At 53.7% G+C, this 19850-nt stretch overlaps 26 non-coding genes across 26 annotated transcripts; all 26 read left to right on the top strand.

Annotated features, from left to right (window-relative positions):
* Window positions 1-266: 266 nt before the first annotated feature.
* On the top strand, window positions 267-337 carry trnag-gcc (transfer RNA glycine (anticodon GCC)). The gene has a single exon. It is a non-coding gene; the product is annotated as a tRNA-Gly (tRNA).
* Window positions 338-1400: 1063 nt separating this feature from the next.
* Window positions 1401-1471, top strand: trnag-gcc (transfer RNA glycine (anticodon GCC)). The gene has a single exon. It is a non-coding gene; the product is annotated as a tRNA-Gly (tRNA).
* Window positions 1472-2534: 1063 nt separating this feature from the next.
* trnag-gcc (transfer RNA glycine (anticodon GCC)) lies at window positions 2535-2605 on the top strand. Its single transcript has one exon. It is a non-coding gene; the product is annotated as a tRNA-Gly (tRNA).
* Window positions 2606-3101: 496 nt separating this feature from the next.
* On the top strand, window positions 3102-3172 carry trnag-gcc (transfer RNA glycine (anticodon GCC)). The gene has a single exon. It is a non-coding gene; the product is annotated as a tRNA-Gly (tRNA).
* Window positions 3173-3668: 496 nt separating this feature from the next.
* trnag-gcc (transfer RNA glycine (anticodon GCC)) lies at window positions 3669-3739 on the top strand. Its single transcript has one exon. It is a non-coding gene; the product is annotated as a tRNA-Gly (tRNA).
* A 1063-nt stretch (window positions 3740-4802) lies between these two features.
* On the top strand, window positions 4803-4873 carry trnac-gca (transfer RNA cysteine (anticodon GCA)). The gene has a single exon. It is a non-coding gene; the product is annotated as a tRNA-Cys (tRNA).
* Window positions 4874-5369: 496 nt separating this feature from the next.
* Window positions 5370-5440, top strand: trnag-gcc (transfer RNA glycine (anticodon GCC)). The gene has a single exon. It is a non-coding gene; the product is annotated as a tRNA-Gly (tRNA).
* A 496-nt stretch (window positions 5441-5936) lies between these two features.
* Window positions 5937-6007, top strand: trnag-gcc (transfer RNA glycine (anticodon GCC)). Its single transcript has one exon. It is a non-coding gene; the product is annotated as a tRNA-Gly (tRNA).
* Window positions 6008-6503: 496 nt separating this feature from the next.
* trnag-gcc (transfer RNA glycine (anticodon GCC)) lies at window positions 6504-6574 on the top strand. Its single transcript has one exon. It is a non-coding gene; the product is annotated as a tRNA-Gly (tRNA).
* Window positions 6575-7070: 496 nt separating this feature from the next.
* Window positions 7071-7141, top strand: trnag-gcc (transfer RNA glycine (anticodon GCC)). Its single transcript has one exon. It is a non-coding gene; the product is annotated as a tRNA-Gly (tRNA).
* Window positions 7142-8204: 1063 nt separating this feature from the next.
* Window positions 8205-8275, top strand: trnag-gcc (transfer RNA glycine (anticodon GCC)). Its single transcript has one exon. It is a non-coding gene; the product is annotated as a tRNA-Gly (tRNA).
* Window positions 8276-8771: 496 nt separating this feature from the next.
* trnag-gcc (transfer RNA glycine (anticodon GCC)) lies at window positions 8772-8842 on the top strand. Its single transcript has one exon. It is a non-coding gene; the product is annotated as a tRNA-Gly (tRNA).
* Window positions 8843-9338: 496 nt separating this feature from the next.
* On the top strand, window positions 9339-9409 carry trnag-gcc (transfer RNA glycine (anticodon GCC)). Its single transcript has one exon. It is a non-coding gene; the product is annotated as a tRNA-Gly (tRNA).
* A 496-nt stretch (window positions 9410-9905) lies between these two features.
* On the top strand, window positions 9906-9976 carry trnag-gcc (transfer RNA glycine (anticodon GCC)). The gene has a single exon. It is a non-coding gene; the product is annotated as a tRNA-Gly (tRNA).
* A 496-nt stretch (window positions 9977-10472) lies between these two features.
* trnag-gcc (transfer RNA glycine (anticodon GCC)) lies at window positions 10473-10543 on the top strand. The gene has a single exon. It is a non-coding gene; the product is annotated as a tRNA-Gly (tRNA).
* A 496-nt stretch (window positions 10544-11039) lies between these two features.
* Window positions 11040-11110, top strand: trnag-gcc (transfer RNA glycine (anticodon GCC)). The gene has a single exon. It is a non-coding gene; the product is annotated as a tRNA-Gly (tRNA).
* A 496-nt stretch (window positions 11111-11606) lies between these two features.
* Window positions 11607-11677, top strand: trnag-gcc (transfer RNA glycine (anticodon GCC)). Its single transcript has one exon. It is a non-coding gene; the product is annotated as a tRNA-Gly (tRNA).
* A 496-nt stretch (window positions 11678-12173) lies between these two features.
* Window positions 12174-12244, top strand: trnag-gcc (transfer RNA glycine (anticodon GCC)). Its single transcript has one exon. It is a non-coding gene; the product is annotated as a tRNA-Gly (tRNA).
* A 496-nt stretch (window positions 12245-12740) lies between these two features.
* On the top strand, window positions 12741-12811 carry trnag-gcc (transfer RNA glycine (anticodon GCC)). The gene has a single exon. It is a non-coding gene; the product is annotated as a tRNA-Gly (tRNA).
* Window positions 12812-13306: 495 nt separating this feature from the next.
* Window positions 13307-13377, top strand: trnag-gcc (transfer RNA glycine (anticodon GCC)). Its single transcript has one exon. It is a non-coding gene; the product is annotated as a tRNA-Gly (tRNA).
* A 496-nt stretch (window positions 13378-13873) lies between these two features.
* trnag-gcc (transfer RNA glycine (anticodon GCC)) lies at window positions 13874-13944 on the top strand. Its single transcript has one exon. It is a non-coding gene; the product is annotated as a tRNA-Gly (tRNA).
* Window positions 13945-14440: 496 nt separating this feature from the next.
* On the top strand, window positions 14441-14511 carry trnag-gcc (transfer RNA glycine (anticodon GCC)). The gene has a single exon. It is a non-coding gene; the product is annotated as a tRNA-Gly (tRNA).
* A 496-nt stretch (window positions 14512-15007) lies between these two features.
* trnag-gcc (transfer RNA glycine (anticodon GCC)) lies at window positions 15008-15078 on the top strand. The gene has a single exon. It is a non-coding gene; the product is annotated as a tRNA-Gly (tRNA).
* A 2197-nt stretch (window positions 15079-17275) lies between these two features.
* Window positions 17276-17346, top strand: trnag-gcc (transfer RNA glycine (anticodon GCC)). Its single transcript has one exon. It is a non-coding gene; the product is annotated as a tRNA-Gly (tRNA).
* A 496-nt stretch (window positions 17347-17842) lies between these two features.
* On the top strand, window positions 17843-17913 carry trnag-gcc (transfer RNA glycine (anticodon GCC)). The gene has a single exon. It is a non-coding gene; the product is annotated as a tRNA-Gly (tRNA).
* Window positions 17914-18409: 496 nt separating this feature from the next.
* On the top strand, window positions 18410-18480 carry trnag-gcc (transfer RNA glycine (anticodon GCC)). The gene has a single exon. It is a non-coding gene; the product is annotated as a tRNA-Gly (tRNA).
* Window positions 18481-19850: the final 1370 nt, after the last annotated feature.

Below are 19850 nucleotides of genomic sequence, written 5' to 3'. Positions count from 1 at the left end.
GAAGGCATTTTAGTCACAAGCTGGATTTCAACCAGCACACCAGTGGGCAAGGGACACACCAGAGTGTCTGGCAAATTTCGGGGACAATCCACAGGAGTGGCTTGGAGACACTTCATCCAATGCAAGCATGCCATGCGGGAGGCCCACATTTGCAGCACATTTTTCTAGAGTTTGACCTGAAGACACTCCCCCTTTCACGGAAGGCATGCTGAGCCTCACGGTGGTGACATGCAGCTGCGTTGGCCCAGGCTTGCTGCAGGAAGGCCGCATTGGTGGTTCAGTGGTAGAATTCTCGCCTGCCACGCGGGAGGCCCGGGTTCGAATCCCGGCCAATGCACACAGAGTTTTAATCCTGCTCTCCTGTGCCACAATCTGTGCACATAGAATGAAGCCAGCTGTGCAACATCAGGTCAGCTGCCCGCTGCTCTCTGCTCTACCCAAGGCACAAACAGGCGTGCAAAGTACAACACACACAGGTCATGATGCGTAACCATCTCCAGCCTGGCAATATACATCTTTGCCCCATTTTTCTAGAGTTAGACCCCAAGAAAAACTCCCCCTTCCACGGAAGGCATTTTTGTCACAAGCTGGATTTCAACCAGCACACCAGTGGGCAAGGGACACACCAGAGTGTCTGGCAAATTTCGGGGACAATCCACGGGAGTGGCTTGGAGACACTTCATCCAATGCAAGCATGCCATGCGGGAGGCCCACATTTGCAGCACATTTTTCTAGAGTTTGACCTGAAGACACTCCCCCTTTCACGAAAGGCATGCTGAGCCTCACGGTGGTGACATGCAGCTGCGTTGGCCCTGGCTTGCTGCAGGAAGGCTGCATTGGTGGTTCAGTGGTAGAATTCTCGCCTGCCACGCGGGAGGCCCAGGTTCGATTCCCGGCCAATGCACACAGAGTTTTAATCCTGCTCTCCTGTGCCACAATCTGTGCACATAGAATGAAGCCAGCTGTGCAACATCAGGTCAGCTGCCCGCTGCTCTCTGCTCTACCCAAGGCACAAACAGGCGTGCAAAGTACAACACACACAGGTCATGACGCGTAACCATCTCCAGCCTGGCAATATACATCTTTGCCCCATTTTTCTAGAGTTGGACCCCAAGAAAAACTCCCCCTTCCACGGAAGGCATTTTTGTCACAAGCTGGATTTCAACCAGCACACCAGTGGGCAAGGGACACACCAGAGTGTCTGGCAAATTTCGGGGACAATCCACGGGAGTGGCTTGGAGACACTTCATCCAATGCAAGCATGCCATGCGGGAGGCCCACATTTGCAGCACATTTTTCTAGAGTTTGACCTGAAGACACTCCCCCTTTCACGAAAGGCATGCTGAGCCTCACGGTGGTGACATGCAGCTGCGTTGGCCCAGGCTTGCTGCAGGAAGGCCGCATTGGTGGTTCAGTGGTAGAATTCTCGCCTGCCACGCGGGAGGCCCGGGTTCGATTCCCGGCCAATGCACACAGAGTTTTAATCCTGCTCTCCTGTGCCACAATCTGTGCACATAGAATGAAGCCAGCTGTGCAACATCAGGTCAGCTGCCCGCTGCTCTCTGCTCTACCCAAGGCACAAACAGGCGTGCAAAGTACAACACACACAGGTCATGATGCGTAACCATCTCCAGCCTGGCAATATACATCTTTGCCCCATTTTTCTAGAGTTAGACCCCAAGAAAAACTCCCCCTTCCACGGAAGGCATTTTTGTCACAAGCTGGATTTCAACCAGCACACCAGTGGGCAAGGGACACACCAGAGTGTCTGGCAAATTTCGGGGACAATCCACGGGAGTGGCTTGGAGACACTTCATCCAATGCAAGCATGCCATGCGGGAGGCCCACATTTGCAGCACATTTTTCTAGAGTTTGACCTGAAGACACTCCCCCTTTCACGGAAGGCATGCTGAGCCTCACGGTGGTGACATGCAGCTGCGTTGGCCCAGGCTTGCTGCAGGAAGGCCGCATTGGTAGTTCAGTGGTAGAATTCTCGCCTGCCACGCGGGAGGCCCGGGTTCGATTCCCGGCCAATGCACACAGAGTTTTAATCCTGCTCTCCTGTGCCACAATCTGTGCACATAGAATGAAGCCAGCTGTGCAACATCAGGTCAGCTGCCCGCTGCTCTCTGCTCTACCCAAGGCACAAACAGGCGTGCAAAGTACAACACACACAGGTCATGATGCGTAACCATCTCCAGCCTGGCAATATACATCTTTGCCCCATTTTTCTAGAGTTAGACCCCAAGAAAAACTCCCCCTTCCACGGAAGGCATTTTAGTCACAAGCTGGATTTCAACCAGCACACCAGTGGGCAAGGGACACACCAGAGTGTCTGGCAAATTTCGGGGACAATCCACAGGAGTGGCTTGGAGACACTTCATCCAATGCAAGCATGCCATGCGGGAGGCCCACATTTGCAGCACATTTTTCTAGAGTTTGACCTGAAGACACTCCCCCTTTCACGGAAGGCATGCTGAGCCTCACGGTGGTGACATGCAGCTGCGTTGGCCCAGGCTTGCTGCAGGAAGGCCGCATTGGTGGTTCAGTGGTAGAATTCTCGCCTGCCACGCGGGAGGCCCGGGTTCGATTCCCGGCCAATGCACACAGAGTTTTAATCCTGCTCTCCTGTGCCACAATCTGTGCACATAGAATGAAGCCAGCTGTGCAACATCAGGTCAGCTGCCCGCTGCTCTCTGCTCTACCCAAGGCACAAACAGGCGTGCAAAGTACAACACACACAGGTCATGATGCGTAACCATCTCCAGCCTGGCAATATACATCTTTGCCCCATTTTTCTAGAGTTAGACCCCAAGAAAAACTCCCCCTTCCACGGAAGGCATTTTTGTCACAAGCTGGATTTCAACCAGCACACCAGTGGGCAAGGGACACACCAGAGTGTCTGGCAAATTTCGGGGACAATCCACGGGAGTGGCTTGGAGACACTTCATCCAATGCAAGCATGCCATGCGGGAGGCCCACATTTGCAGCACATTTTTCTAGAGTTTGACCTGAAGACACTCCCCCTTTCACGGAAGGCATGCTGAGCCTCACGGTGGTGACATGCAGCTGCGTTGGCCCAGGCTTGCTGCAGGAAGGCCGCATTGGTGGTTCAGTGGTAGAATTCTCGCCTGCCACGCGGGAGGCCCGGGTTCGATTCCCGGCCAATGCACACAGAGTTTTAATCCTGCTCTCCTGTGCCACAATCTGTGCACATAGAATGAAGCCAGCTGTGCAACATCAGGTCAGCTGCCCGCTGCTCTCTGCTCTACCCAAGGCACAAACAGGCGTGCAAAGTACAACACACACAGGTCATGATGCGTAACCATCTCCAGCCTGGCAATATACATCTTTGCCCCATTTTTCTAGAGTTAGACCCCAAGAAAAACTCCCCCTTCCACAGAAGGCATTTTTGTCACAAGCTGGATTTCAACCCACACACCAGTGGGCAAGGGACACACCAGAGTGTCTGGCAAATTTCGGGGACAATCCACGGGAGTGGCTTGAAGACACTTCATCCAATGCAAGCATGCCATGCGGGAGGCCCACATTTGCAGCACATTTTTCTAGAGTTTGACCTGAAGACACTCCCCCTTTCACGGAAGGCATGCTGTGCCTCACGGTGGTGACATGCAGCTGCGTTGGCCCAGGCTTGCTGCAGGAAGGCCGCATTGGTGGTTCAGTGGTAGAATTCTCGCCTGCCACGCGGGAGGCCCGGGTTCGATTCCCGGCCAATGCACACAGAGTTTTAATCCTGCTCTCCTGTGCCACAATCTGTGCACATAGAATGAAGCCAGCTGTGCAACATCAGGTCAGCTGCCCGCTGCTCTCTGCTCTACCCAATGCACAAACAGGCGTGCAAAGTGCAACACACACAGGTCATGATGCGTAACCATCTCCAGCCTCGCAATATACATCTTTGCCCCATTTTTCTAGAGTGAGACCCCAAGAAAAACTCTGCCTTCCACGGAAGGCATTTTTGTCACAAGCTGGATTTCAACCCACACACCAGTGGGCAAGGGACACACCAGAGTGTCTGGCAAATTTCGGGGACAATCCACGGGAGTGGCTTGGAGACACTTCATCCAATGCAAGCATGCCATGCGGGAGGCCCACATTTGCAGCACATTTTTCTAGAGTTTGACCTGAAGACACTCCCCCTTTCACGGAAGGCATGCTGAGCCTCACGGTGGTGACATGCAGCTGCGTTGGCCCAGGCTTGCTGCAGGAAGGCCGCATTGGTGGTTCAGTGGTAGAATTCTCGCCTGCCACGCGGGTGGCCCGGGTTCGATTTCCGGCCAATGCACTCAGAGTTTTAATCCTGCTCTCCTGTGCCACAATCTGTGCACATAGAATGAAGCCAGCTGTGCAACATCAGGTCAGCTGCCCACTGCTCTCTGCTCTACCCAAGGCACAAACAGGCGTGCAAAGTACAACACACACAGGTCATGATGCGTAACCATCTCCAGCCTCCCAATATACATCTTTGCCCCATTTTTCTAGAGTTAGACCCCAAGAAAAACTCTGCCTTCCACGGAAGGCATTTTTGTCACAAGCTGGATTTCAACCCACACACCAGTGGGCAAGGGACACACCAGAGTGTCTGGCAAATTTCGGGGACAATCCACGGGAGTGGCTTGGAGACGCTTCATCCAATGCAAGCATGCCATGCGGGAGGCCCACATTTGCAGCACATTTTTCTAGAGTTTGACCTGAAGACACTCCCCCTCTCACGGAAGGCATGCTGAGCCTCACGGTGGTGACATGCAGCTGCGTTGGCCCAGGCTTGCTGCAGGAAGGCCGCATTGGTGGTTCAGTGGTAGAATTCTCGTCTGCAACGCGGGAGGCCCGGGTTCGATTCCCGGCCAATGCACACAGAGTTTTAATCCTGCTCTCCTGTGCCACAATCTGTGCACATAGAATGAAGCCAGCTGTGCAACATCAGGTCGGTTGCCCGCTGCTCTCTGCTCTACCCAAGGCACAAACAGGCGTGCAAAGTACAACAAACACAGGTCATGATGCGTAACCATCTCCAGCCTGGCAATATACATCTTTGCCCCATTTTTCTAGAGTTGGACCCCAAGAAAAACTCCCCCTTCCACGGAAGGCATTTTTGTCACAAGCTGGATTTCAACCAGCACACCAGTGGGCAAGGGACACACCAGAGTGTCTGGCAAATTTCGGGGACAATCCACGGGAGTGGCTTGGAGACACTTCATCCAATGCAAGCATGCCATGCGGGAGGCCCACATTTGCAGCACATTTTTCTAGAGTTTGACCTGAAGACACTCCCCCTTTCACGGAAGGCATGCTGAGCCTCACGGTGGTGACATGCAGCTGCGTTGGCCCAGGCTTCCTGCAGGAAGGCTGCATTGGTGGTTCAGTGGTAGAATTCTCGCCTGCCACGCGGGAGGCCCGGGTTCGATTCCCGGCCAATGCACACAGAGTTTTAATCCTGCTCTCCTGTGCCACAATCTGTGCACATAGAATGAAGCCAGCTGTGCAACATCAGGTCGGTTGCCCGCTGCTCTCTGCTCTACCCAAGGCACAAACAGGCGTGCAAAGTACAACAAACACAGGTCATGATGCGTAACCATCTCCAGCCTGGCAATATACATCTTTGCCCCATTTTTCTAGAGTTAGACCCCAAGAAAAACTCCCCCTTCCACGGAAGGCATTTTTGTCACAAGCTGGATTTCAACCAGCACACCAGTGGGCAAGGGACACACCAGAGTGTCTGGCAAATTTCGGGGACAATCCACGGGAGTGGCTTGGAGACACTTCATCCAATGCAAGCATGCCATGCGGGAGGCCCACATTTGCAGCACATTTTTCTAGAGTTTGACCTGAAGACACTCCCCCTTTCACGGAAGGCATGCTGAGCCTCACGGTGGTGACATGCAGCTGCGTTGGCCCAGGCTTGCTGCAGGAAGGCTGCATTGGTGGTTCAGTGGTAGAATTCTCGCCTGCCACGCGGGAGGCCCGGGTTCGATTCCCGGCCAATGCACACAGAGTTTTAATCCTGCTCTCCTGTGCCACAATCTGTGCACATAGAATGAAGCCAGCTGTGCAACATCAGGTCAGCTGCCCGCTGCTCTCTGCTCTACCCAAGGCACAAACAGGCGTGCAAAGTACAACACACACAGGTCATGATGCGTAACCATCTCCAGCCTGGCAATATACATCTTTGCCCCATTTTTCTAGAGTTAGACCCCAAGAAAAACTCCCCCTTCCACGGAAGGCATTTTAGTCACAAGCTGGATTTCAACCAGCACACCAGTGGGCAAGGGACACACCAGAGTGTCTGGCAAATTTCGGGGACAATCCACAGGAGTGGCTTGGAGACACTTCATCCAATGCAAGCATGCCATGCGGGAGGCCCACATTTGCAGCACATTTTTCTAGAGTTTGACCTGAAGACACTCCCCCTTTCACGGAAGGCATGCTGAGCCTCACGGTGGTGACATGCAGCTGCGTTGGCCCAGGCTTGCTGCAGGAAGGCCGCATTGGTGGTTCAGTGGTAGAATTCTCGCCTGCCACGCGGGAGGCCCGGGTTCGAATCCCGGCCAATGCACACAGAGTTTTAATCCTGCTCTCCTGTGCCACAATCTGTGCACATAGAATGAAGCCAGCTGTGCAACATCAGGTCAGCTGCCCGCTGCTCTCTGCTCTACCCAAGGCACAAACAGGCGTGCAAAGTACAACACACACAGGTCATGATGCGTAACCATCTCCAGCCTGGCAATATACATCTTTGCCCCATTTTTCTAGAGTTGGACCCCAAGAAAAACTCCCCCTTCCACGGAAGGCATTTTTGTCACAAGCTGGATTTCAACCAGCACACCAGTGGGCAAGGGACACACCAGAGTGTCTGGCAAATTTCGGGGACAATCCACGGGAGTGGCTTGGAGACACTTCATCCAATGCAAGCATGCCATGCGGGAGGCCCACATTTGCAGCACATTTTTCTAGAGTTTGACCTGAAGACACTCCCCCTTTCACGGAAGGCATGCTGAGCATCACGGTGGTGACATGCAGCTGCGTTGGCCCAGGCTTGCTGCAGGAAGGCCGCATTGGTGGTTCAGTGGTAGAATTCTCGCCTGCCACGCGGGAGGCCCGGGTTCGATTCCCGGCCAATGCACACAGAGTTTTAATCCTGCTCTCCTGTGCCACAATCTGTGCACATAGAATGAAGCCAGCTGTGCAACATCAGGTCAGCTGCCCGCTGCTCTCTGCTCTACCCAAGGCACAAACAGGCGTGCAAAGTACAACACACACAGGTCATGATGCGTAACCATCTCCAGCCTGGCAATATACATCTTTGCCCCATTTTTCTAGAGTTAGACCCCAAGAAAAACTCCCCCTTCCACGGAAGGCATTTTTGTCACAAGCTGGATTTCAACCCACACACCAGTGGGCAAGGGACACACCAGAGTGTCTGGCAAATTTCGGGGACAATCCACGGGAGTGGCTTGGAGACACTTCATCCAATGCAAGCATGCCATGCGGGAGGCCCACATTTGCAGCACATTTTTCTAGAGTTTGACCTGAAGACACTCCCCCTTTCACGGAAGGCATGCTGAGCCTCACGGTGGTGACACGTAGCTGCGTTGGCCCAGGCTTGCTGCAGGAAGGCCGCATTGGTGGTTCAGTGGTAGAATTCTCGCCTGCCACGCGGGTGGCCCGGGTTCGATTCCCGGCCAATGCACACAGAGTTTTAATCCTGCTCTCCTGTGCCACAATCTGTGCACATAGAATGAAGCCAGCTGTGCAACATCAGGTCAGCTGCCCGCTGCTCTCTGCTCTACCCAAGGCACAAACAGGCGTGCAAAGTACAACACACACAGGTCATGATGCGTAACCATCTCCAGCCTTGCAATATACATCTTTGCCCCATTTTTCTAGAGTTAGACCCCAAGAAAAACTCCCCCTTCCACGGAAGGCATTTTTGTCACAAGCTGGATTTCAACCAGCACACCAGTGGGCAAGGGACACACCAGAGTGTCTGGCAAATTCCGGGGACAATCCACGGGAGTGGCTTGGAGACACTTCATCCAATGCAAGCATGCCATGCGGGAGGCCCACATTTGCAGCACATTTTTCTAGAGTTTGACCTGAAGACACTCCCCCTTTCACGGAAGGCATGCTGAGCCTCACGGTGGTGACATGCAGCTGCGTTGGCCCAGGCTTGCTGCAGGAAGGCCGCATTGGTGGTTCAGTGGTAGAATTCTCGCCTGCCACGCGGGAGGCCCGGGTTCGATTCCCGGCCAATGCACACAGAGTTTTAATCCTGCTCTCCTGTGCCACAATCTGTGCACATAGAATGAAGCCAGCTGTGCAACATCAGGTCAGCTGCCCGCTGCTCTCTGCTCTACCCAAGGCACAAACAGGCGTGCAAAGTACAACACACACAGGTCATGATGCGTAACCATCTCCAGCCTGGCAATATACATCTTTGCCCCATTTTTCTAGAGTTAGACCCCAAGAAAAACTCCCCCTTCCACGGAAGGCATTTTTGTCACAAGCTGGATTTCAACCAGCACACCAGTGGGCAAGGGACACACCAGAGTGTCTGGCAAATTTCGGGGACAATCCACGGGAGTGGCTTGGAGACACTTCATCCAATGCAAGCATGCCATGCGGGAGGCCCACATTTGCAGCACATTTTTCTAGAGTTTGACCTGAAGACACTCCCCCTTTCACGGAAGGCATGCTGAGCCTCACGGTGGTGACATGCAGCTGCGTTGGCCCAGGCTTGCTGCAGGAAGGCCGCATTGGTGGTTCAGTGGTAGAATTCTCGCCTGCCACGCGGGAGGCCCGGGTTCGATTCCCGGCCAATGCACACAGAGTTTTAATCCTGCTCTCCTGTGCCACAATCTGTGCACATAGAATGAAGCCAGCTGTGCAACATCAGGTCAGCTGCCCGCTGCTCTCTGCTCTACCCAAGGCACAAACAGGCGTGCAAAGTACAACACACACAGGTCATGATGCGTAACCATCTCCAGCCTGGCAATATACATCTTTGCCCCATTTTTCTAGAGTTAGACCCCAAGAAAAACTCCCCCTTCCACGGAAGGCATTTTTGTCACAAGCTGGATTTCAACCAGCACACCAGTGGGCAAGGGACACACCAGAGTGTCTGGCAAATTCCGGGGACAATCCACGGGAGTGGCTTGGAGACACTTCATCCAATGCAAGCATGCCATGCGGGAGGCCCACATTTGCAGCACATTTTTCTAGAGTTTGACCTGAAGACACTCCCCCTTTCACGGAAGGCATGCTGAGCCTCACGGTGGTGACATGCAGCTGCGTTGGCCCAGGCTTGCTGCAGGAAGGCCGCATTGGTGGTTCAGTGGTAGAATTCTCGCCTGCCACGCGGGAGGCCCGGGTTCGATTCCCGGCCAATGCACACAGAGTTTTAATCCTGCTCTCCTGTGCCACAATCTGTGCACATAGAATGAAGCCAGCTGTGCAACATCAGGTCAGCTGCCCGCTGCTCTCTGCTCTACCCAAGGCACAAACAGGCGTGCAAAGTACAACACACACAGGTCATGATGCGTAACCATCTCCAGCCTGGCAATATACATCTTTGCCCCATTTTTCTAGAGTTAGACCCCAAGAAAAACTCCCCCTTCCACGGAAGGCATTTTTGTCACAAGCTGGATTTCAACCAGCACACCAGTGGGCAAGGGACACACCAGAGTGTCTGGCAAATTTCGGGGACAATCCACGGGAGTGGCTTGGAGACACTTCATCCAATGCAAGCATGCCATGCGGGAGGCCCACATTTGCAGCACATTTTTCTAGAGTTTGACCTGAAGACACTCCCCCTTTCACGGAAGGCATGCTGAGCCTCACGGTGGTGACATGCAGCTGCGTTGGCCCAGGCTTGCTGCAGGAAGGCCGCATTGGTGGTTCAGTGGTAGAATTCTCGCCTGCCACGCGGGAGGCCCGGGTTCGATTCCCGGCCAATGCACACAGAGTTTTAATCCTGCTCTCCTGTGCCACAATCTGTGCACATAGAATGAAGCCAGCTGTGCAACATCAGGTCAGCTGCCCGCTGCTCTCTGCTCTACCCAAGGCACAAACAGGCGTGCAAAGTACAACACACACAGGTCATGATGCGTAACCATCTCCAGCCTGGCAATATACATCTTTGCCCCATTTTTCTAGAGTTAGACCCCAAGAAAAACTCCCCCTTCCACGGAAGGCATTTTTGTCACAAGCTGGATTTCAACCAGCACACCAGTGGGCAAGGGACACACCAGAGTGTCTGGCAAATTCCGGGGACAATCCACGGGAGTGGCTTGGAGACACTTCATCCAATGCAAGCATGCCATGCGGGAGGCCCACATTTGCAGCACATTTTTCTAGAGTTTGACCTGAAGACACTCCCCCTTTCACGGAAGGCATGCTGAGCCTCACGGTGGTGACATGCAGCTGCGTTGGCCCAGGCTTGCTGCAGGAAGGCCGCATTGGTGGTTCAGTGGTAGAATTCTCGCCTGCCACGCGGGAGGCCCGGGTTCGATTCCCGGCCAATGCACACAGAGTTTTAATCCTGCTCTCCTGTGCCACAATCTGTGCACATAGAATGAAGCCAGCTGTGCAACATCAGGTCAGCTGCCCGCTGCTCTCTGCTCTACCCAAGGCACAAACAGGCGTGCAAAGTACAACACACACAGGTCATGATGCGTAACCATCTCCAGCCTGGCAATATACATCTTTGCCCCATTTTTCTAGAGTTAGACCCCAAGAAAAACTCCCCCTTCCACGGAAGGCATTTTTGTCACAAGCTGGATTTCAACCAGCACACCAGTGGGCAAGGGACACACCAGAGTGTCTGGCAAATTTCGGGGACAATCCACGGGAGTGGCTTGGAGACACTTCATCCAATGCAAGCATGCCATGCGGGAGGCCCACATTTGCAGCACATTTTTCTAGAGTTTGACCTGAAGACACTCCCCCTTTCACGGAAGGCATGCTGAGCCTCACGGTGGTGACATGCAGCTGCGTTGGCCCAGGCTTGCTGCAGGAAGGCCGCATTGGTGGTTCAGTGGTAGAATTCTCGCCTGCCACGCGGGAGGCCCGGGTTCGATTCCCGGCCAATGCACACAGAGTTTTAATCCTGCTCTCCTGTGCCACAATCTGTGCACATAGAATGAAGCCAGCTGTGCAACATCAGGTCAGCTGCCCGCTGCTCTCTGCTCTACCCAAGGCACAAACAGGCGTGCAAAGTACAACACACACAGGTCATGATGCGTAACCATCTCCAGCCTGGCAATATACATCTTTGCCCCATTTTTCTAGAGTTAGACCCCAAGAAAAACTCCCCCTTCCACGGAAGGCATTTTTGTCACAAGCTGGATTTCAACCAGCACACCAGTGGGCAAGGGACACACCAGAGTGTCTGGCAAATTTCGGGGACAATCCACGGGAGTGGCTTGGAGACACTTCATCCAATGCAAGCATGCCATGCGGGAGGCCCACATTTGCAGCACATTTTTCTAGAGTTTGACCTGAAGACACTCCCCCTTTCACGAAAGGCATGCTGAGCCTCACGGTGATGACATGCAGCTGCATTGGCCCAGGCTTGCTGCGGGAAGGCCGCATTGGTGGTTCAGTGGTAGAATTCTCGCCTGCCACGCGGGAGGCCCGGGTTCGATTCCCGGCCAATGCACACAGAGTTTTAATCCTGCTCTCCTGTGCCACAATCTGTGCACATAGAATGAAGCCAGCTGTGCAACATCAGGTCAGCTGCCCGCTGCTCTCTGCTCTACCCAAGGCACAAACAGGCGTGCAAAGTACAGCACACACAGGTCATGATGCGTAACCATCTCCAGCCTGGCAATATACATCTTTGCCCCATTTTTCTAGAGTTAGACCCCAAGAAAAACTCCCCCTTCCACGGAAGGCATTTTTGTCACAAGCTGGATTTCAACCAGCACACCAGTGGGCAAGGGACGCACCAGAGTGTCTGGCAAATTTCGGGGACAATCCACGGGAGTGGCTTGGAGACACTTCATCCAATGCAAGCATGCCATGCGGGAGGCCCACATTTGCAGCACATTTTTCTAGAGTTTGACCTGAAGACACTCCCCCTTTCACGGAAGGCATGCTGAGCCTCACGGTGGTGACATGCAGCTGCGTTGGCCCAGGCTTGCTGCAGGAAGGCCGCATTGGTGGTTCAGTGGTAGAATTCTCGCCTGCCACGCGGGAGGCCCGGGTTCGATTCCCGGCCAATGCACACAGAGTTTTAATCCTGCTCTCCTGTGCCACAATCTGTGCACATAGAATGAAGCCAGCTGTGCAACATCAGGTCAGCTGCCCGCTGCTCTCTGCTCTACCCAAGGCACAAACAGGCGTGCAAAGTACAACACACACAGGTCATGATGCGTAACCATCTCCAGCCTGGCAATATACATCTTTGCCCCATTTTTCTAGAGTTAGACCCCAAGAAAAACTCCCCCTTCCACGGAAGGCATTTTTGTCACAAGCTGGATTTCAACCAGCACACCAGTGGGCAAGGGACACACCAGAGTGTCTGGCAAATTCCGGGGACAATCCACGGGAGTGGCTTGGAGACACTTCATCCAATGCAAGCATGCCATGCGGGAGGCCCACATTTGCAGCACATTTTTCTAGAGTTTGACCTGAAGACACTCCCCCTTTCACAGAAGGCATGCTGAGCCTCACGGTGGTGACATGCAGCTGCGTTGGCCCAGGCTTGCTGCAGGAAGGCCGCATTGGTGGTTCAGTGGTAGAATTCTCGCCTGCCACGCGGGAGGCCCGGGTTCGATTCCCGGCCAATGCACACAGAGTTTTAATCCTGCTCTCCTGTGCCACAATCTGTGCACATAGAATGAAGCCAGCTGTGCAACATCAGGTCGGTTGCCCGCTGCTCTCTGCTCTCCCCAAGGCACAAACAGGCGTGCAAAGTACAACAAACACAGGTCATGATGCGTAACCATCTCCAGCCTGGCAATATACATCTTTGCCCCATTTTTCTAGAGTTGGACCCCAAGAAAAACTCCCCCTTCCACGGAAGGCATTTTTGTCACAAGCTGGATTTCAACCAGCACACCAGTGGGCAAGGGACACACCAGAGTGTCTGGCAAATTTCGGGGACAATCCCGAGAGTGGCTTGGAGACACTTCATCCAATGCAAGCATGCCATGCGGGAGGCCCACATTTGCAGCACATTTTTCTAGAGTTTGACCTGAAGACACTCCCCCTTTCACGGAAGGCATGCTGAGCCTCACGGTGGTGACATGCAGCTGCGTTGGCCCAGGCTTGCTGCAGGAAGGCTGCATTGGTGGTTCAGTGGTAGAATTCTCGCCTGCCACGCGGGAGGCCCGGGTTCGATTCCCGGCCAATGCACACAGAGTTTTAATCCTGCTCTCCTGTGCCACAATCTGTGCACATAGAATGAAGCCAGCTGTGCAACATCAGGTCGGTTGCCTGCTGCTCTCTGCTCTACCCAAGGCACAAACAGGCGTGCAAAGTACAACAAACACAGGTCATGATGCGTAACCATCTCCAGCCTGGCAATATACATCTTTGCCCCATTTTTCTAGAGTTAGACCCCAAGAAAAACTCCCCCTTCCACGGAAGGCATTTTTGTCACAAGCTGGATTTCAACCAGCACACCAGTGGGCAAGGGACACACCAGAGTGTCTGGCAAATTTCGGGGACAATCCACGGGAGTGGCTTGGAGACACTTCATCCAATGCAAGCATGCCATGCGGGAGGCCCACATTTGCAGCACATTTTTCTAGAGTTTGACCTGAAGACACTCCCCCTTTCACGGAAGGCATGCTGAGCCTCACGGTGGTGACATGCAGCTGCGTTGGCCCAGGCTTGCTGCAGGAAGGCCGCATTGGTGGTTCAGTGGTAGAATTCTCGCCTGCCACGCGGGAGGCCCGGGTTCGAATCCCGGCCAATGCACACAGAGTTTTAATCCTGCTCTCCTGTGCCACAATCTGTGCACATAGAATGAAGCCAGCTGTGCAACATCAGGTCAGCTGCCCGCTGCTCTCTGCTCTACCCAAGGCACAAACAGGCGTGCAAAGTACAACACACACAGGTCATGATGCGTAACCATCTCCAGCCTGGCAATATACATCTTTGCCCCATTTTTCTAGAGTTAGACCCCAAGAAAAACTCCCCCTTCCACGGAAGGCATTTTTGTCACAAGCTGGATTTCAACCAGCACACCAGTGGGCAAGGGACACACCAGAGTGTCTGGCAAATTTCGGGGACAATCCACGGGAGTGGCTTGGAGCCACTTCATCCAATGCAAGCATGCCATGCGGGAGGCCCACATTTGCAGCACATTTTTCTAGAGTTTGACCTGAAGACACTCCCCCTTTCACGAAAGGCATGCTGAGCCTCACGGTGGTGACATGCAGCTGCGTTGGCCCTGGCTTGCTGCAGGAAGGCTGCATTGGTGGTTCAGTGGTAGAATTCTCGCCTGCCACGCGGGAGGCCCGGGTTCGATTCCCGGCCAATGCACACAGAGTTTTAATCCTGCTCTCCTGTGCCACAATCTGTGCACATAGAATGAAGCCAGCTGTGCAACATCAGGTCAGCTGCCCGCTGCTCTCTGCTCTACCCAAGGCACAAACAGGCGTGCAAAGTACAACACACACAGGTCATGACGCGTAACCATCTCCAGCCTGGCAATATACATCTTTGCCCCATTTTTCTAGAGTTGGACCCCAAGAAAAACTCCCCCTTCCACGGAAGGCATTTTTGTCACAAGCTGGATTTCAACCAGCACACCAGTGGGCAAGGGACACACCAGAGTGTCTGGCAAATTTCGGGGACAATCCACGGGAGTGGCTTGGAGACACTTCATCCAATGCAAGCATGCCATGCGGGAGGCCCACATTTGCAGCACATTTTTCTAGAGTTTGACCTGAAGACACTCCCCCTTTCACGAAAGGCATGCTGAGCCTCACGGTGGTGACATGCAGCTGCGTTGGCCCAGGCTTGCTGCAGGAAGGCCGCATTGGTGGTTCAGTGGTAGAATTCTCGCCTGCCACGCGGGAGGCCCGGGTTCGATTCCCGGCCAATGCACACAGAGTTTTAATCCTGCTCTCCTGTGCCACAATCTGTGCACATAGAATGAAGCCAGCTGTGCAACATCAGGTCAGCTGCCCGCTGCTCTCTGCTCTACCCAAGGCACAAACAGGCGTGCAAAGTACAACACACACAGGTCATGATGCGTAACCATCTCCAGCCTGGCAATATACATCTTTGCCCCATTTTTCTAGAGTTAGACCCCAAGAAAAACTCCCCCTTCCACGGAAGGCATTTTTGTCACAAGCTGGATTTCAACCAGCACACCAGTGGGCAAGGGACACACCAGAGTGTCTGGCAAATTTCGGGGACAATCCACGGGAGTGGCTTGGAGACACTTCATCCAATGCAAGCATGCCATGCGGGAGGCCCACATTTGCAGCACATTTTTCTAGAGTTTGACCTGAAGACACTCCCCCTTTCACGGAAGGCATGCTGAGCCTCACGGTGGTGACATGCAGCTGCGTTGGCCCAGGCTTGCTGCAGGAAGGCCGCATTGGTAGTTCAGTGGTAGAATTCTCGCCTGCCACGCGGGAGGCCCGGGTTCGATTCCCGGCCAATGCACACAGAGTTTTAATCCTGCTCTCCTGTGCCACAATCTGTGCACATAGAATGAAGCCAGCTGTGCAACATCAGGTCAGCTGCCCGCTGCTCTCTGCTCTACCCAAGGCACAAACAGGCGTGCAAAGTACAACACACACAGGTCATGATGCGTAACCATCTCCAGCCTGGCAATATACATCTTTGCCCCATTTTTCTAGAGTTAGACCCCAAGAAAAACTCCCCCTTCCACGGAAGGCATTTTAGTCACAAGCTGGATTTCAACCAGCACACCAGTGGGCAAGGGACACACCAGAGTGTCTGGCAAATTTCGGGGACAATCCACAGGAGTGGCTTGGAGACACTTCATCCAATGCAAGCATGCCATGCGGGAGGCCCACATTTGCAGCACATTTTTCTAGAGTTTGACCTGAAGACACTCCCCCTTTCACGGAAGGCATGCTGAGCCTCACGGTGGTGACATGCAGCTGCGTTGGCCCAGGCTTGCTGCAGGAAGGCCGCATTGGTGGTTCAGTGGTAGAATTCTCGCCTGCCACGCGGGTGGCCCGGGTTCGATTTCCGGCCAATGCACTCAGAGTTTTAATCCTGCTCTCCTGTGCCACAATCTGTGCACATAGAATGAAGCCAGCTGTGCAACATCAGGTCAGCTGCCCACTGCTCTCTGCTCTACCCAAGGCACAAACAGGCGTGCAAAGTACAACACACACAGGTCATGATGCGTAACCATCTCCAGCCTCCCAATATACATCTTTGCCCCATTTTTCTAGAGTTAGACCCCAAGAAAAACTCTGCCTTCCACGGAAGGCATTTTTGTCACAAGCTGGATTTCAACCCACACACCAGTGGGCAAGGGACACACCAGAGTGTCTGGCAAATTTCGGGGACAATCCACGGGAGTGGCTTGGAGACGCTTCATCCAATGCAAGCATGCCATGCGGGAGGCCCACATTTGCAGCACATTTTTCTAGAGTTTGACCTGAAGACACTCCCCCTTTCACGGAAGGCATGCTGAGCCTCACGGTGGTGACATGCAGCTGCGTTGGCCCAGGCTTGTGGAAGGAAGGCTGCATTGGTGGTTCAGTGGTAGAATTCTCGCCTGCCACGCGGGTGGCCCGGGTTCGATTCCCGGCCAATGCACACAGAGTTTTAATCCTGCTCTCCTGTGCCACAATCTGTGCACATAGAATGAAGCCAGCTGTGCAACATCAGGTCAGCTGCCCGCTGCTCTCTGCTCTACCCAAGGCACAAACAGGCGTGCAAAGTACAACACACACAGGTCATGATGCGTAACCATCTCCAGCCTGGCAATATACATCTTTGCCCCATTTTTCTAGAGTTAGACCCCAAGAAAAACTCCCCCTTCCACGGAAGGCATTTTAGTCACAAGCTGGATTTCAACCAGCACACCAGTGGGCAAGGGACACACCAGAGTGTCTGGCAAATTTCGGGGACAATCCACAGGAGTGGCTTGGAGACACTTCATCCAATGCAAGCATGCCATGCGGGAGGCCCACATTTGCAGCACATTTTTCTAGAGTTTGACCTGAAGACACTCCCCCTTTCACGGAAGGCATGCTGAGCCTCACGGTGGTGACATGCAGCTGCGTTGGCCCAGGCTTGCTGCAGGAAGGCCGCATTGGTGGTTCAGTGGTAGAATTCTCGCCTGCCACGCGGGAGGCCCGGGTTCGAATCCCGGCCAATGCACACAGAGTTTTAATCCTGCTCTCCTGTGCCACAATCTGTGCACATAGAATGAAGCCAGCTGTGCAACATCAGGTCAGCTGCCCGCTGCTCTCTGCTCTACCCAAGGCACAAACAGGCGTGCAAAGTACAACACACACAGGTCATGATGCGTAACCATCTCCAGCCTGGCAATATACATCTTTGCCCCATTTTTCTAGAGTTGGACCCCAAGAAAAACTCCCCCTTCCACGGAAGGCATTTTTGTCACAAGCTGGATTTCAACCAGCACACCAGTGGGCAAGGGACACACCAGAGTGTCTGGCAAATTTCGGGGACAATCCACGGGAGTGGCTTGGAGACACTTCATCCAATGCAAGCATGCCATGCGGGAGGCCCACATTTGCAGCACATTTTTCTAGAGTTTGACCTGAAGACACTCCCCCTTTCACGGAAGGCATGCTGAGCCTCATCGTGGTGACATGCAGCTGCGTTGGCCCAGGCTTGCTGCAGGAAGGCTGCATTGGTGGTTCAGTGGTAGAATTCTCGCCTGCCACGCGGGAGGCCCGGGTTCGATTCCCGGCCAATGCACACAGAGTTTTAATCCTGCTCTCCTGTGCCACAATCTGTGCACATAGAATGAAGCCAGCTGTGCAACATCAGGTCAGCTGCCCGCTGCTCTCTGCTCTACCCAAGGCACAAACAGGCGTGCAAAGTACAACACACACAGGTCATGATGCGTAACCATCTCCAGCCTGGCAATATACATCTTTGCCCCATTTTTCTAGAGTTAGACCCCAAGAAAAACTCCCCCTTCCACGGAAGGCATTTTTGTCACAAGCTGGATTTCAACCCACACACCAGTGGGCAAGGGACACACCAGAGTGTCTGGCAAATTTCGGGGACAATCCACGGGAGTGGCTTGGAGACACTTCATCCAATGCAAGCATGCCATGCGGGAGGCCCACATTTGCAGCACATTTTTCTAGAGTTTGACCTGAAGACACTCCCCCTTTCACGGAAGGCATGCTGAGCCTCACGGTGGTGACACGTAGCTGCGTTGGCCCAGGCTTGCTGCAGGAAGGCCGCATTGGTGGTTCAGTGGTAGAATTCTCGCCTGCCACGCGGGAGGCCCGGGTTCGATTCCCGGCCAATGCACACAGAGTTTTAATCCTGCTCTCCTGTGCCACAATCTGTGCACATAGAATGAAGCCAGCTGTGCAACATCAGGTCAGCTGCCCGCTGCTCTCTGCTCTACCCAAGGCACAAACAGGCGTGCAAAGTACAACACACACAGGTCATGATGCGTAACCATCTCCAGCCTTGCAATATACATCTTTGCCCCATTTTTCTAGAGTTAGACCCCAAGAAAAACTCCCCCTTCCACGGAAGGCATTTTTGTCACAAGCTGGATTTCAACCAGCACACCAGTGGGCAAGGGACACACCAGAGTGTCTGGCAAATTTCGGGGACAATCCACAGGAGTGGCTTGGAGACACTTCATCCAATGCAAGCATGCCATGCGGGAGGCCCACATTTGCAGCACATTTTTCTAGAGTTTGACCTGAAGACACTCCCCCTTTCACGGAAGGCATGCTGAGCCTCACGGTGGTGACATGCAGCTGCGTTGGCCCAGGCTTGCTGCAGGAAGGCCGCATTGGTGGTTCAGTGGTAGAATTCTCGCCTGCCACGCGGGTGGCCCGGGTTCGATTTCCGGCCAATGCACTCAGAGTTTTAATCCTGCTCTCCTGTGCCACAATCTGTGCACATAGAATGAAGCCAGCTGTGCAACATCAGGTCAGCTGCCCACTGCTCTCTGCTCTACCCAAGGCACAAACAGGCGTGCAAAGTACAACACACACAGGTCATGATGCGTAACCATCTCCAGCCTCCCAATATACATCTTTGCCCCATTTTTCTAGAGTTAGACCCCAAGAAAAACTCTGCCTTCCACGGAAGGCATTTTTGTCACAAGCTGGATTTCAACCCACACACCAGTGGGCAAGGGACACACCAGAGTGTCTGGCAAATTTCGGGGACAATCCACGGGAGTGGCTTGGAGACGCTTCATCCAATGCAAGCATGCCATGCGGGAGGCCCACATTTGCAGCACATTTTTCTAGAGTTTGACCTGAAGACACTCCCCCTCTCACGGAAGGCATGCTGAGCCTCACGGTGGTGACATGCAGCTGCGTTGGCCCAGGCTTGCTGCAGGAAGGCCGCATTGGTGGTTCAGTGGTAGAATTCTCGTCTGCCACGCGGGAGGCCCGGGTTCGATTCCCGGCCAATGCACACAGAGTTTTAATCCTGCTCTCCTGTGCCACAATCTGTGCACATAGAATGAAGCCAGCTGTGCAACATCAGGTCGGTTGCCCGCTGCTCTCTGCTCTACCCAAGGCACAAACAGGCGTGCAAAGTACAACAAACACAGGTCATGATGCGTAACCATCTCCAGCCTGGCAATATACATCTTTGCCCCATTTTTCTAGAGTTGGACCCCAAGAAAAACTCCCCCTTCCACGGAAGGC

This window comes from Halichoeres trimaculatus, unplaced genomic scaffold (assembly GCF_033239565.1).
Source record: "Halichoeres trimaculatus isolate MK-OKI-2021-1 unplaced genomic scaffold, fHalTri1.1 fHalTri1_scaffold_99, whole genome shotgun sequence".
NCBI classification, from domain to species: Eukaryota; Metazoa; Chordata; class Actinopteri; order Labriformes; family Labridae; genus Halichoeres; species Halichoeres trimaculatus.
Note: the sequence above shows the minus strand (reverse complement) of the source record. Positions and strands in the feature narration are given on the sequence as shown.